Source organism: Homarus americanus, unplaced genomic scaffold (assembly GCF_018991925.1).
Source record: "Homarus americanus isolate GMGI-L3 unplaced genomic scaffold, GMGI_Hamer_2.0 scaffold24260, whole genome shotgun sequence".
Lineage (NCBI taxonomy): Eukaryota > Metazoa > Arthropoda > Malacostraca > Decapoda > Nephropidae > Homarus > Homarus americanus.
In genome coordinates, this window is record NW_024721079.1 from 1159074 (window position 1) to 1176738 (window position 17665).

Consider the following 17665-nt stretch of genomic DNA (forward strand, 5'->3'; position numbering starts at 1 on the left):
CCTATGATGACGTGTGGGGTATAGTGTAGATATGGTGCGTTATATAGTGTATGGTGGTGTGTGATGATGTGGTGATGTGGATGTATGGCGGTGTGTGTTGGTGACAGTGTATGGTGATGTATGGTGGTGGTGTGGTGATGTATGGTGGTGTGTGGTGGTATATGGTGTGACAATACATCCATGTGTGGTGATGGCAGAGGTAAGGTAGCCCAGGATGTCCGTGTGTGTGTGTGTTTATTTGCAGGTGTTGTGTGTGATGTTGACCTACTTGCGTGTGGCGTTGCTCATCATTATACCCCACCCACCCTTCCCCCCACACGACCAGGAAGCCACGTCACTGCACTACCTACAATACTGTACATGCATTTCAAGTTAAATTCTCATTTCTTGTAGCTGTAAGATAACTTTTTCATTATTTTACACCTCCGACTGATATAATTTAATTAATACTAACATTGAAGAAAGTTCTGGTGGCTACATACTGTACGTAATTTTGTGCTGTAAGACATGCATTATAATAACGAGTTTTGACCGATGTTCGATATGTATTGCAAACTCCAGAATATTTTGTTTTGTATGACAAAGTTAAACAAAGGAAAACAATTCTCCTGCGACCATGAAAGGAAGACAGGGGTTGGTCAGGTGAGAGCCAAGCGCAGTACCTGATTGGTGGATGTGAACCACGCGCGCCCACTGATTGGTGAAGGAACAGACACACCACCGAGGCAATGTTGGATTTGTATATACCGTAAGCTGGGTTAGGAGGCTGCAAGAGTACATAGTTTCACCTTCGCCAACTGCACCCTCAGTATACTCACAGCCTAGTATCAGCATTATCTTCTAAATGTTGAGTTGGAGATATTTATGTGGAAGTACTCAGCAATAAGGAAAAAACAAATATTTCCTAAAATACAACAGTGAAGGTTTATGTTTATGACCCATTCTTGATCATCTTTGTTACTAATTTATTTTAAGAGTTAATGTTTATGATGAGTCAATAACAGTGAGTTAACATTTAATATATACTGTGCTGGCTTTTCTTGTGTGGAAAGTGAAGCCAGTCGAGAGTAGCGCCAACCACATTACTTTCTAGTGCACTGAAGGCTTTGTCCTGTGGCTCATCTAATTAAACTCCTTATCTTTTCATTCCTGTCGTTTGCAATATTGTAAAAACTATATGTACACGTTAGTAATAATTAAAAATACGAACTTCCATGCGTATCTGGTGTGGGTGTCATCATTACGACACTGACGTGTGAGGAGGAAGCCCCAGATCACTGTTACTCTCCTCGTCACCTTTCTGGGGGCAGTGTCGGTGTATTGTGGAGGCATGGATCAGTTTACACGAGAGAGATTAGGTCAGAAAAAGCGTTTATAGCCTAGAGATGACTGGATAACCATTAGGTAGTTTAAGATACAGATATATATAATCTTGAGTATTTGTAAAAATGCCACTAATCCGTCGGAACATAAATGATTATTGTCTCCCAACTCGGTTTACTCATGCGCAGGCTGTGCTGACGTCACGTGGCCTTCCAGACTCGGCTAGCCCGTTTTCATTTGTATTGGAATGATGGTTGTAAACCAGCTTTTAAGTTTATTCCTTCCTATTTTATTATATTTATGGTTTCAGCGTTCGCCCAGCTGATGCCGTATTTTTATGTGCATCCACTATAAATAAAAGTTGAAAATAAAAAAAATAAATTCCGGAGTAAAACCTGTCGGAAATGAATTATTAAAATATTTTTTACCAAATAATTGTACCCAGGAGAATAATACAGGTGTTCACTTACCACAGAGGAGTCTTCGATGCCAGCGTGTCAGCCAAGGTTACTGTCGCCGCGTTCTGTTTGTTGGCTTTGATTAGTCCTTAACGAGATGAGAACACACTCCAGTAGTTGACCGTTACGAGGCTTCACGTACTCTACCTCCTTGATCCCAGGTCAGAACTCCTGTCGTAAGAGATAATAAAAGACCCAGAAATAACCACAGATGCTAGATGGTTAAGATCATATCAGAAAGTAAGAGGCGCATGAATGAGTAAGGAAGCTTCAAGTAAAATGACTGTGAAAGCCTAATGGTGGGGAACTTTGCCCAGCAGAGTGTGTGTGTGTACCAGAAACCGTAGGGATATTTTAATTCAATCATTGCCAATAAGTTAGAATATTCATGTTCACCATATTTATACGTAAACAGGTACTCGCATATATAGTCACACACACACACACACAACCTGCCAGCAGTACCAGCACACTACCTTCCACATTTCCGCCAGTAGACATTGTGATGTTGCACAAACTATGGTTAACCTTACTGCCCCGCTCTCTCTTGTGTATTAGAGAGGCCCATGATGGTCCCCTGTGTAACTTAAGGAGCTCTTGGTGAACACATGCCTAAGGGTCTCTGAGGACAACACTACATGTCTATAGAATCGGGAGTTTTAATTTACGTGTAATGTTTGTTGAGTCTTAATACTTATGTAAAGATGTTAAGTCAGAGAAGTAACAAATACTTTGTACATATAATATAGTACAGTGACCCCAGAATCCCTAAAACTACAAATGTTGGACATTCCTACGACCTATATTAATGTGATGATACAAGAAGAAAGCACAGCGTGAGAACGTAATGACAGCATGCGTTGACCCTCTTGTATATCATTTGTTGTTGTTTTTAATATAATCAACTGTAGCCTAACGGGTGTGTGTGTGTGGAGGTCAAGGAAAAAATATATATTGTACACGTACCACTGCCTGTCTACCTTCACGTGTTGGTCCCTAGTATCCAAGGTCCTTGAAGGGCCTGCCAGTGTTCGCCAGAGAAGAAGGTTCATTCATTTTCATCACACAACAGGCCACTCAACAGGGTGATACGTAATACTTTTGACTTAGAAAGACAATATATTCTAATTTTAAGCCATTCAAGGGATGTGTATACCTATTGTGGTGCAGTAAGTATAGATGGAGTAGACAAAGCCTTTATGCTGGTGTTGGCCCTGTGGCTGCTGCATGCTCAACATCGTGAGAAACATTGTATATTATACGTCTACTGCATTGTTTCGTGATGTGATCTATACACACACACCAAACTTTCGCGGGGAATTAATTACTATTTTGTACTGCATTAACGGTAACTTACGCAAAGGGATGATTTTCCTGTTTTCTTCTACTGCGTTGGACATGATGACTGCATAATCCAGTGTTGATCTCATCGTTAATGTCCTTGGAATTATGTGTAGCTTTGTTCAGCTTGGAGGCCACGTAAGGGGAGCTAATAGACCCCACATCTCACCCAACACACAGATCACGCTTGACTGCTGCGACTGTAAAAATGTACTGTAGTCAATAACCATTTACATATCACAGCTAGACACAACATAAATATAATATAAAAATAAGTGATATCTCAACTAACAATGGAGGCCCTTCTTCCCTTTGAAAATTACACATACAATATCGATACAAAATTATGCAACACACATGTTCTTTATTCTTTTTAATCACATACAAAGTTAACTGTCATAAATTAACTACATAATAACCATGACCAATTCAAGCTAGTTATCCTGCAGAACGAACATAAGGAATGGTCTACCAGCTCAAGGTGTGGTGGAGTCAAGAACAGTACGGGCTTCAAAATAACCCGAGACAAGATCATCAAGAACAATGAAGGGATCCTACACAAGCCACTGACATTCCCTCGGCGTGGCCAACTCTAGTGGGCAGCCATTAGGTAAAAAGGTAAAAAAAATATTTTTCCGTCATATTAACGAACATTAGGGGCACATCGTCTACTCGGGTTCTTAACGGAAATGTTCTTCATATAACCTAACCTAACCATTAAGCACTGCCAGTAACTTCTAGTCTTACCTAAGTTTATTTCATTCTTAAGAGTGTCTGTCAATTCAGACCGTGTTGTTACTGGGAATAATTATCCTCAACTTGACTCCTAATAATAGTGGCCCAAATGGATAATTAGCGACTCTTCATTTGGACTAAACTAATACAGTAACATTTAATCTCGTATTATATGTATTAATCTCTCTTTATAAGAATGTTGCACCGGTCTTGGGCATATCTATACAACAGCAAAAACGAACTTGTAGTACTACGCAGTATGCAGGTCATGTAAGGCATACTTTTTATAGTTATATCTCGTAATAATTAATTCTTGATGCAATAATGTAATTACTAACCTCGTTGAGCGCTTAAAAAACTTTAATTGTTGAAACACCTTAACATTATAACTTTATTATTCCAGGCGCACTATATCACTATATTGTGCAAGTTATAGCACTTTTTCGATTAGTGCAGACATACTTGTTCATCTTATGATGCCTGGAAATGTTTAAAACTGTTTTAATCGGGAAAGAACAAAAATCAGGCCATCCGAAAGGAAACCAATCAGCGTTAACTCCCTTCTCCGTCAACCAATCAGCGTCTTTCCCGCGTTACACACCCCCGTCGCGTCAGGTTTTGTGTCGTGGATGTTATCATTTACTTTCCTAGAATTTTTGCTTCGATTTTATATTGTCTACTTGCAGTATCAGTAAGGCGATTTTTGTTATCACTGCATGAATGACAACTAACGATTCTTTTTCATTACTGAAAATTAGTCTTTCCATGAACAACGTTGTTTGTTATCCGGTTAATATTTTGCCACACCTCTCCCCCCAAACATAATCTAAAATATGCCGCGTCACATCCTGGGCCACCTCCTACCACACCATGGGATCAATAATAAACACCGCCAACCACAGAATTATGGGAGAGAACCGAATGAGCATCTTATGGCAATACCCGGAGTGACCTTGAAGAGCTGCACAGTAAACTGGGTCTCTTAAGTCCTGACCCGCACGTCATTATTAGTTAACAATCTTGACACTTTCCCTGTCTATTTTCCTTCTTTATTGATATAAACTATAAGAGAGCTCTTCTTCCGTCATACAGGTACACTCATTAAATCGCATATATTATCAAACATTCATACTGATGGACTTCAGTATTTTTTCCACTATATTATGCACAGTACACATGTTTAACGCACGCATCACATCTCTTAAGAATTATGAACACACAATCCGCTTACAATATATAAACACAAAAAAAGACCAGATAGGGTTTGCCATTTAAGGAAGGTGAACTGCGTAGTGTAGTGAACCAGGAACCAGTTATACCGTTACGTATAATGTCGGTCTCCCTTGAGATGCATTCAGACTTTTTTTTACTCATGAATGAACAGACTTGCATAACAATTTCTTTCGATACAAACTTTGAATGTCATTGTAACTCGGGTATTAAGAGAAGGTTGGTGGTGTATATTAATATATATTTTTATTCATTGCATAATTCTGGTAAAAGATGTCTTGAAGTTAGATTAATAGATGCAAAGACACTAATAACTAATATACATGTCATAAATGTATGTTTCTTGTTCCTGAATGTCAAAGGTGTTTAGATTGGTGTTAGATTTTGTTAATTTTGGCTGTTATAGATATTACCGAATTATATGTTATAGATGCTACTGGTAATAAATAACGTTAATATGTTGTTAATGTTATAAGTTTTTAATTATATACTGTAGACGTAAGCTTTACCAAGGTTAGATAATAATTTAACTGTTGACGTTAATCTGTCGGCAAAATCAGTTCAGTGCAGTGATAAATTTGAAGTGGGTGAAAATAAGTGATTATTCACCAAACTTTTAAGCAACTTGAAGTATATTTGTATAATAATGAAATACCACATAAATGTCGTCAATCTTTACTATGAGAAATGTCAAACAACACCAGACAACCTTGAACAAAAATAGGAAGCGTCTCTTCCCATAGCGTGGCTGTACCAATGTGCCCACGACCAACACGCAGTACAACCTCCTCCTCCACCAATCATAGTCTAGGAACGACAGGGAAGTTAACCAATCGCAGAATAGAAGCCCACGCCATCGACCAATAAGAGGCAAGAACTATCACGCCATGGTAAGCTGGAACGCTGCCCTTTGAAGTAACCCAAGCTGTTTTTGTTATACACAGATTGGCGCAACAGGATTTGGGACTGAAAATAATATACGTATCATGATAACAGATGACAAGAGAGATTAACTAGAGAAGATAGTTTTCAGTCTTTTTTTTAAGTTAAGAGCACCTCATTATCCTGAAACATAAAGGAACCAGTCATCTTGACACTGAGACAGAATTCATTACCACCTGCATATAATTTATAAAGACTACAATTTTCTTTATTGTTCCTAATTGTCTACAACTTGCAGAATACCTTTCAATATGTGCATCATGTGCTGAGGCATTTATACATACTCAAGGTCTGACTTCCTGAGACACTGTAGACCTCACATACTGTAATACTAAGAGTGGGTAGACTAACATGGCAGCCACACCCTTCTCTGTGTGCACTCTGGGGGTTAGCATGCAAGCCATTAAGAAGTTAGTGGCATTAATTGAAACATAACCATCCTTGGTCACCCAACACACCTGGAACTGCTGCTCTATAGATCCAACAACAAACATTCACATGGAATCCAGCTGCTGCCCTGGAAGGATGGTAAATGACTGTTGAGGAGAGGGCGACGAGCTCAAGAGAAAACAACCAGGAGGCAAAGTACAGGACCCTGAACTACGAATATCGCTTTGTCCTAATATGTTCAGAGAGCCTGGGGAAACTAATACTCCCGAGTTAATGAATGCTCAAGGCTCCAGAACCATTTAATTTACTGGAGACTTCAGGCCATCCAGTTATTTTTTGACAGCACTCAGTATGGTGAACCAGAGGGGTATACCTACTACATAGTTGGCTCATCCTTCACCCGAGGAGATCGATGGAATCTTCAAACTGTGACTAATTCTTGCCAGAACATATTAGTATGTGTAAAAATATATTGTACATAAATAAAAATTGGGATGGTAGAAGAAAATATCTACTCACAGGGAAAATCAGCAAAATTTTCCATGAAAAGTCATTACTCCTAAGCATAACTGTAATTGCGAACTGTTATGAAAATCTATATCAATCTACACAACTTAATAATTTGGGGGAATGATAAAGAGAAAATGGGTGTCAAAAGTCTGAGGACGCGACACGGTTAGTGCAGCTACAAACACACTGTAAACAACTATACATTGCATTCAGATACAATTCGGCTAGCAGGGCATTTGACCGCCTTCACTTCCCTTACTAAATTTAGTACATATTCACAGCTGGATGGACTGTGGGTGTTTGGTACTAGCCAATGATCCTTAAGACAGGAAGGAAGCGCTGTGTGAACTCGATTGCCGTGTCTCTTTTCAAAGTTCCGTTGTGCAGAAGTACGAATAATAAGGAAGTAACCAATTTGTTTCAGGTGCTTCAACTTGTAGGGGTATCAAGCACCTCTCAGTAGTTGCCATCACATCATATTACTAACATAAATTCCTATTGTTCCGTACGCTGAATGGATGAATAAAAGCTAGTGACGGGGGGGAAAGAGGTTCAGGGGAAGGATAAATCCGTACGCTAACGTGAATGTGACGGAGGGATGAGTAACAATACTGAGTTTACGGCCCGTGCACAGCCCATCAGCATCATCCAGTCAGCTTCTTCAACAGGGAGTGAACGGGAAAAGAATCCCTTTAATACTGCTGAAAAACTGCTTGTTTTCTCTTGGTATTCACGAATAAATGGAAAGCCTGATCACTCTATCTTGCAGGATATTTCTCATCATAGCTCTTCGCCTGACCCCTTAATTCATAACAGTGAGGTGCAGACTAAACCCGGTGCTGTCTTTACACCTTTCAGAACAAAACATGTAACCGAACAACTGACTTGCAGGATTTCCAGCAGCAAAAGTATCATACCGTTGAATATTAATGCACCGTTCTAGCCGACACAGTCATCAGACTTAATTGTTAGTTTAGTTGATTGTCTGAGAATGGTTTTCAAGCTAATGACGCCAAAGTGGAATGAGAAACATTTGTAGCTATGCTTAGGATTGAGAACATTGAAATATTTTCCTGATAAAACACTTCTAATTTCAAGACCTTTTATAGAAATGAACAAAAGGTGTGCCATATGATACGCTGTTTGTATCAAATCTGTTTGGGCCACGGTGGTTAGAACCTACAATATACCTAACCTAAACGATCTATATCCGTTTATATCACTCACACACTCTTGCGGTCGTTGATATAGTGAATGTAGTGTTTCAAGTTACAAGTCGACTGAGTAAACTACGTTATCTTATCTCCCCTTTGTGATGACGTGAAGGTTACGGTTAGATGAGCGAGTCTTCATCGTCGAGGCTGGCCACTCAGTTACGCAATTCTGATAGGAGTGAATTCTTGATACCACGACACTCATTTATCACTTTTTGTTTGTAATAGTTTGGTTTCTCTAAATTTATATCACGTTATCTTAGAAATGATTTGTGTGTGTGTGTGTGTGTGTGTGTGTGTGTTTGTTTATGAAAGGTGAGTGTGATGACGCGAGAAGCTTAACCAAGATTCATTTAAAGCTAACACATTAAGTACAGTTTTAAGAGCTGTCAAAAGTACAAGGTTATGGAAAGAAAAGATTGGTAGAGTTCCAATACTAAGACAACTAGCAGACGAAGTATCTAAATTTTTCTCCAATTGAACTACAGTAAATACTTATCAAAAACTTTTCCTGTACTTGTATTTCGTTGTTTTAAATAAATGTCACAATCTGTGGTTTACCTTACCGAAGGACACAAATTTTTCTTGATTATGAATTACAAGAAAAGATGTAAGGAAAAAGATGAATAAATGGAGTAAGATGGTGCAAATAGAGTGACATTAAGTCTACAGTATATTTATTAAAACGAGGTAGGATATAAGTTTTGCACAATATTTAAATCAATGTTTAAAGCCACGAACAAGTGTTGGCGTGAAAGACATGCAAGACGTTACGGGTTGTGAGCGACGTAAACATGTATGGGTGGGTGGCGAGGAATAAGGTTTGACTGAGGAGGCTAAGCTGAGTGTACTGTACATGCGGCGTAGTTGATGACGATGCACATGATCAGCTGAACCTCCATTACTCACTGCGTATAATCATTAAACTATATGTGAGGCATATATGAATTAAACATTACGTTGCTTAGATATGGATTTTCCCCTCACAGGCATGGGAGTTTGATTATACTGTATATTGCCACCAGAACAAGCCGAAGCAGAGGGCACGACAGGGAAAAAATGGGGTTCATGATTGGTATCTTAGATGATGAATGAGGTAGAGTGTGTGTCTGGTACCAGTGGTCACAACAGCAAATTACATGTAGTAAAGGAAGGGAACTGTACGAGGAGGTTCATGTGTTTCTGCTTTGTTTCTATATAAAGCACAGCGTGATAGGTCCCAATGTCAAGTGCCAGGTCTGTCTATAGGAAGAAGGATATCTGGTCATGACAGAACCAACGTGATAGTGACTGTTGGGAATGTATAGGAGGAGACTTCGAAACATGCCACAATATAATGGGGTAATCTTTTAAGGTATGGGAGTTTAAGAAATGCAGCGAGGGTAAGGGTTGTCCAGATAATACCAGTAGTATGAGTAACCAAGGTGCTGCCTTGTATACAATATACATAATCAGCTGAGATCAAGTCATGGGAAGTTATTGTAATTGCGGTTGTGGCTATCTTGTACTACTGTTCATATAACTTATTACTCTCAACAAAAACTTTGAATACGCACCTAACCTAACTTAACCTAATCATTGTGACAACCAAGAGTAGCATGGCACCTTTTACTGTAACGGCGGTAACAGTCAGTAATGAACCAGGAAGGTCACTCGACTCCTCGTGTTACAGCGTTGGATGATGCTCAATTCCTGACCTTGATGTAGTGCACACCACAGTCTGGTGCTGGCCCGGGGACCCCTCTTAGTGCTATTACACATCCTGGCGTTTCTCATCCTGGTTCATGGGCATCCACATAATCCATGCAGTGAATAAGGTAATACGGGTATCACAAATAAACAATATAGCACTCTCGGGAAACGTGTTTGTATTATCCCTTCAAAACATAAGGGAATACAGTCATCATTTTGGACACTCCTGCACCTGTATTTGTACGACTTCTACATAAGGTACCTGGTAGGCTAGTATGTTCTTGAAACCTTTTGAAAATTGGTGTACCATTTACTGTCGTCTCTTAAGTAAACGCCTAATTCTAATTTGTTAATCTTCAATCGGAAGAATGAAACGAAGGATTTTAATAACTCAACAAAGAGACTCAATGGGAGTTAGCAGGTGACACTAGCACAGTTGTGTCGGGGACTCAACAAAATCGGTGAGATTACGCAAGACTGTGATGTCACCAGACACGCCACAGAGGAGAGCGGGCAAGAATGCTGGGATGCGAGAAGGTCCATGACGCGACGGGCGAACAACTGCTCACTCTGTTTGATCTTCTTAACTCTCTCATGTCTTACCCTTTCTCTTTTCTCTCAAAGTTTGTGTTTCCTTCTACAATTTACTATAACTTGCCTCTCTGTCCAGTCTTTATATGTATCAATTACCGTATCAAAGAGGAAAGGCCATGTTACCAATCCTGCATTTTGGTCACTTCAATCGGCGTAAAGCTATAATTAATTTCTTGTTGCTCAAAAGAAAGATCCATTCCTCCAAGATGAGACAGCAGGATACTGACCTCTGTGACTTTTGTACAGATACAAGCAATTTTGTCTAATGTACTTCTGTCCTCGCCCTCAAGTCCCACAGAAATTGGTATCATCAACCAAGAAATCCCGAAATGAGTGAGATTTGCCCTGAGATCAAAAGGCTTGTCAGTTCAGTCATTATCATTTCACCAGGACCTCAACGTGAGTAACAGGATCTCCTTAAAACCCACAAAGGAGTGTTGGCCCACTCAGTGACCTGCTAACTGATGGCACTACAAACCCACACTACCTTCTGTACGACCTTGCTTCTGGCCAACCCAAGTGTTGAAAAGTGCGGGAACAAGAACACAGTCTTGTCTCACGCCTGAGGATGTCTGTATACACACGTGTATATTGTAGCACAACAAAAATCTTTCCAGCAGCCATAATTCCCCGAAAAAAAAAATATTCTGAATAACTTTTGATTCACTGAACTCGCTTGCAATTACTTAAAAAGTTGAATTACATTTGTAAAATTGTACAGTAATTATAAACGCTTGTACGATAATCCAATTTATATTAACTGTTGAATCTCTGGCGGGGAGGGGAGGCATAACAAGGGATTACGTAAACGATTAATACTACAGAGAGAAAGGTAGGGAATGGGGGGGGGGGGGAGGTTTTACGAGGCGTTGTTACTCGACCCAAACAAAGGTTACGTAAGAGTCTTGGCGGGAACGCGTAACGATGCCAAATATCGTTAAGAAAATAAAAAATGATACATAAATCCTAATGCCTAACTCGATGACGAACAACATAACTGTGAAATATTATGATTAATTTAGCAATATATCGAAAGAGCGATCACATTATAACTTAACTTATAAAACAAATTAGAAATATTGCATTTCGTTGATCAGGCGTGAAGGGCTCGCTATTTTTAGACAAGAAGAAAACACGCGGTACGTCGTCTAGTTGCCAACATCTACGCCCCACACACACCAATCTAGTATATCTCTACAGTCCAATACTAAATATTTTCTCCATACACCACGTGGAGAGTTAATTAAAAGTTTATAGATGGAGAAAAAAAATGAATACGTTAATAGTTGAGCAGCCTGAAGTTCCATTATATATATAGTTACAACCAACAAACATGATCTGGGGTTGGTACGCCTGACGCAAAAGATGTTGCACTTCATTCACCTCCTAATACTGAACATAAGAACTTAAGAAAATAAGGAGTTTGCAATAGGCCGGTTGGCCTGTGCATGGCAGCTCCTGTCGAGAGTTACTACCACCACTCTCTATCATCCATGAATCTATCCAGCCTCCTTTTGAAACTTTCCAGCGTTCCAGCACTTACTACAAAGTTGCTAAGCTTGTTCCACTCGTCCACCACCCTATTTGTGAACCAGTTCCTTCATGGCTTCATTATATCTTATACATTTGTCAACATTTCCCTTTGTATATATATATATATATATATATATATATATATATATATATATATATATATATATATATATATATATATATATATATATATATATATATATATATATATATATATATATATATATATATATTTAGGATTTAAAGCCTTGTCAAGTTTATAATTCTTGTGATATGAAAGACAAGAGTTGAATCATTAAAAACCCAGCTGAACTATATCAAGTACACAGCATGGGGAGCGAGGGAGGAAGTTAGGTAGACTGGAAAGAGGGAGGGTGGAAAGGAAGGGATGTGGGAAAACAGGTGTTGGGAAGGACAGAGGGGGGAGGAGGAGACAATCTGATTGAAGGGTGTTGAAGTGAGCGATCAGATAATTATTCACACATAATGACATACAGGCAGATGGTATGTTGGCAGACAGAAACATTTATACAGTTAAATCATTAAACAAGTTCACCTGGTTTCGTGTTCTGGGTGATTGTCTCTTGAAAGTATTTACATCTTGCTTGAAACAATCTTTGTTTGGGTCACGTGAGGATTAGGCACCCCTGAACCTTATTTCACCTAATGATTTAACACCCTCTAGGGACCTGCCACTCTTTGCCATAAACATAAAATGTACCGGGAACTTTCCCCCCACACTCTCATCATTCTCTAACTTTATGTAACTTGACAAAACCTATGACCCTTCAGGCTTTTACGCCCTTAATGTACGAGTCATAAAGGCAAGTATGAACTTTTTATACTTCCCTGTTGGGCGCTGTAAACGCTTCTGCGCTTTACCTTGCACAGGATGTAAGGGGGTGCCCAATAAACTAGCCCCCTCGGGGGCAAATCTGAATCTGAAATTTAACACCCTAAACTTGCCTAAAGCTACCTGGAGGAGTTCGGTTAACTTAGCTTAAAGGTGTTTCATCTTAAGATAGTTTGGGTGCTTGAACTTCACGTGATCCTTTATTTCCGTTGTTCTAAATATTTCGTAATTATTTCCTATTGTAATTTTTTTTGTCTCCCGCTATTCCGTTCTTGCGTCCGTCTGTGCGTCAACTATGGACAAGGTAACTTGAATAGATAACAATGGATTTTAACCAGATTCGGTACCGTACGTAAATAAGCCGTGTGTTTATAATTACCTATTCTTTAACAACAGGAGGCGGTGCTGGCGGCTGTTATAAGTATCACCGTTGTGTAACAGTGACGCCGCCAGCTGTAAACACGTCAAGTGCTCTACTAGTAAACAGTGATAGTGATGCGGGTGTCCTTCAGTGACGTCACAAGGCATTCCCCAGTACAGTTGCACCCCGCCATACCTGACGCAGGTATGGCATACGAAGGGAAAGATAATATTTATTTTTGGGCGTGTTTTCATCAGGTCTCCTACCAAGACAGAATTATTAAAAGCTACATCGTATAAGTTCTCACCACATAATTCAAACGCTGGCTGAGGAGGGAGATAAGTATTGTATTCACAACCTGAACAACATAATGTTTTGACCTAATAATGGATTATCTGGCGGGCTACAGACCGAATATACAATCATAAGTGGAGTTAGTACTGATCATCTTGTTCAGCTAGGTACAATATCTCCTCGGGGGTATTTCAGAAAATCCGAAGTTTTAGATGTGCTTCTTCGCATGTTTCCCCTGGTGCTGAGGCGATATTTATTATTTCGTGGCAGTGGGGCCTTTTGTTTATGTAAGAAGAAAGAAATGGACCGCAGCTGCAGGTAATCGCTGTAACAAGTTTATAACATCCACTTAAAACTAGATTTATCGTCCCCCTTCCACCCGCTGCTGGCTTCACTCATTACTACAACACGGTACAGTACTGTGCGCAAGTCGTGATCAAAACATAACGACGTAAATATACACATAAATAAACGTAGATATCTCATTACTTAAGTTTATAAATACTAAATATAGAAACATAAAGGCGTTATATGGCTTTTATGTATTTATGTATATATACAGTACATTCTTACAATCAAAATTTATGGTTAAAAAGCCGGGTTGTCTGTATGTGTGTGTATACTTGTAACAAATAAACTCCCCAAATAATTAACACAAAGTTAATATTTCTTTTAAAAAGTCTTTCATCAATGAGTGACATGGTGATAAAAAAGTTTATGTACAGAATCAGGCCAGTCTCACGTTTAGTCGTAACTCATGCATACACACAGTGAGTTGGTACCAAGTTTAGTTTACTCCCATTGTTAAAGTCTTCAAGTACCATGTCGCAAGATCTGCACTTAAGGTATAAAAATAATAAGAAATACATGACTTTTCCTAGGCTGTAACGTCGTTCTCGCAGCAGTATGAACCTGACGACTTCTCTTATAATAGCCGTTTGACAGATTACTTAGTCGTGTGGATGAAATATGTCAATATATTTTGTAGTTTCTCATTTCGTAAAGGCTCTAGTAAAATAATTCCCCCACTCACATGGCTTCAATGTACGCTGCAATATCTTGCTACTTTGCTAAAATTCCAGAAGTCAGCCGGCTTGTTATTTGGAGTTGACAAAATAGAAGAAAAAAGAATATCGTACTTGCTTCGACAGGCGTCCTTGTTCTACTGTAGTAACCAAGAGGCTTACGGGCCTAAGCCATGCGAAGTAAACCTAATGCAAAGATTTTATAACAATCTTTAATTATGTTGAGTTGGGTTAAGTTAGGTTAGCATGTTTGCCTATCATTATTAATAATTTAAGCCCGCACCTTCCCCTACTTCGAAGATAGGGGTACACATATTGGAGACCGTATTAAAAAATTCTGTACATAGGTTATTCATTTTCGTCCGATTTTGTCGTTAGTAAAATGTTTTGGAACTCCTCTGGAATTTTACACACATATTTAGTCAGAAACTACTCAGTGACGCTGTAAAATTGTTTCAGATTCGCCCTATTACGGTCAAACTTGCTTATTCACACGAGTCTAAGTCTATAATAAGCTTGACCTTGTTTGAGAATGTATATTTTTGGTTTGCAGTCGTTAATTAATATGATGATGGCTTGAAGACTATAATGACTAGAAACATTTGATTAAACATTTTACTTTTATCCTCTTCGCCACTGATCGGCTTGTTAGCCGCTTGGGCGATCGGTCACGACTCTTTTCCTTTATATTCTTCACCAAAAGGTCGGCTCGCTAGCCGCCCGGGCGATCGGTCACGTCTCTGTCACGCACTGTTGGCAAATACTGGGCATGCACCGGCTCCTGAATGTACCTGAACCCGCTCCAGTGTTGGTCAAGTCTTCTCTTGAAAGAGCTCACACTCGGTGCCGTCACAACACTTTCTGGTAGATTGTTCCAAGAGTTTACAACCCTCACTCCGAAAAAGTTTGCCCTCACGGTTTTCCGGACTTGCGGCTTCTTCAATCTTGAGCTGTGACCCCTTGTGGGGCGAGCGTCCGCCAGCTCCAAGTAAGGACACTCAACTGAGTAGTGCCCCCTGAGATGCTTATAAACCTCAACTAGGTCCCCCCTTGCCCGTCTGTAGTATAAGCTAGGCAAGTTCAGGCGCTCCAATCTCGCAGGGTAGCTGAGATGCCGAAGTGCAGGCACCAGCTTGGTGGCCCTCCTTTGAACATTTTCAACCAACTGACAGTCCCTAGCATATCTCGGGGACCAGATGGGGTGACAGTACTCCAGATGGGGAAGCACTTCACTCCTGAAGATCGTCACGAGGGACGGACCGTCTAGATATCTGAACGACCTTCTTATAAGACCCAATAATTTATTTGCCTGATTTACCTTCTTCTCACAATGGCCCGAGAACTTCAGCTCATTGTCAACATACACACCTAGGTCCTTCTCACACACAGTCTCAACTAGTACATTTTCTTCATCCCGTTGGGACATATGGTACGCCTCCTTACCGTTGGTACGCCCCAGGTGCATCCTCTTACACTTCGTGACATTGAATCTCAGCAGCCATTCCTTCGACCATTCCTGGAGCCCACAGAGGTCCTTCTGCAGCTCTTCACAGTCCGCTTGGTTCTTAATTTCCCGAAATAACTTGGCGTCATCGGCAAACATTTGTATGGAGGAGTGTACAACGTCAGGCATATCATTTATGAAACAAACAAACAACAGCGGGCCCAATACACTACCCTGCGGTACCCCACTTGTTACAGGTACAGATGACGATTTCGTGCCATTAATCACCACACATTGCTTGCGGTCATGTAGAAAGTCTTCTATCCACGCTAGGACATTTCCCCGAATTCCGTACCCTTCCAGTTTGATTTTCAGCCTTTCGTGGGGTACACTGTCGAAAGCCTTGGCAAAATCTAGGTAAATATTGTCGATATTACCACCCCGTTCTAGAATATGGGTCCAAATATCCAATACCTTGAGCAATTGTGTCAAGCAAGAGCGCCCCGGCATAAAACCGTGTTGGCAATCTTTTACAAGGTTGTTTCGTAGTAGATGTTCCATCGCTGCATCTCTGATAATACTCTCAAGTACTTTACATATTATGCTGGTCAGGCTCACCGGTCTATAGTTGTTCGTGGAGTGCCTATCGCCCTTCTTGAAGATAGGACTCACATAAGCCACTTTCCATTCACTGGGGACCATTTGTTCATCCAGGCATTTACAAAACAGAATCTTCAGGGGCTCTGCAAGCTCGTTGCACAGCTCCCTTAGCACTCTAGGATGCACCATGTCAGGTCCAGGACTCTTATGGACCTTTAGCCTGGACAGTTTATTTCTAATACCCTCTTCTGTGAACACAATGTGGGTCAGTGCTGTGTCGAACCGTCTGTCCTCAAACGCAGGAAGGTTAGTTGCATCCTCTCTTGTGAACACTGAGGAAAAGAAGCTGTTCAATGCCTCAGCTTTATCCTGGTCAGAATCTGCGTAACTACCATCTTCAAGCCTCAGGTCTGATACTCCTACTCGCGTTTTCAATTTCGACTTTGCATAGCGGTAAAACGCCTTTGGGTTTGACTTGACCTCGCGTGCAACCAGCCTTTGGAACTCCTTTTCAGCCCTCCTACACTCTATCTTTGCTTGGTTTCTGGCTCTTGCATACATCCTCCTGTCTTGCTCATCGTTTGACCCAACCCACGTCTTGAATTTCTGGGTTTTCTTCTTAATTTTGTCGACCGCCGCATGGTTCATGTGTAGGGATCCCCTCGTATTCCTAGAAGCACTGGGTTTGGTCTTGGGTATATATTTATCGATCAAATGGGTCATTTTACTAGTTATGATATTCAGCGTAGTGTCTGCGTTCTTGTACCTTAATAAGTCAGGCCAGTTGATACCCCTCATCTCTTCCCTCATCCCATTGTAATTTCCCTTGTAATATTTGCACCTTGGCCTGGCCTTATCTTGAACTAGGTAACAGTTAAATCTGAATGACAACACTGTATGGTGACTGGTGCCAACTGGGGCAAGGTGTTCCAGTTTGGCCACCATACCCTCCTCGTTTGTTATGATGAGGTCAAGTGGCTTGGGTGTTTGCTCCCCTCTGTAATGTGTCGGGTCTCTCACATGTTGGAACAGAAAATTATCTCTCAGAGTTTCTACAAAAAGAGTAGCAGGATTATTCAAGTCATTCGGGGTTGACTCGTTTCTCCAGTCGATGTCGCCATAGTTA

The 17665-nt window shown here is 40.3% G+C and overlaps 1 long non-coding RNA gene across 1 annotated transcript; it reads left to right on the top strand.

Annotated features, from left to right (window-relative positions):
* Positions 1-752: 752 nt before the first annotated feature.
* Positions 753-4017, top strand: LOC121861578. Its single transcript, XR_006088046.1, has 3 exons — positions 753-923; positions 1799-1942; positions 3572-4017. It is a non-coding gene; the product is annotated as an uncharacterized LOC121861578 (long non-coding RNA).
* Positions 4018-17665: the final 13648 nt, after the last annotated feature.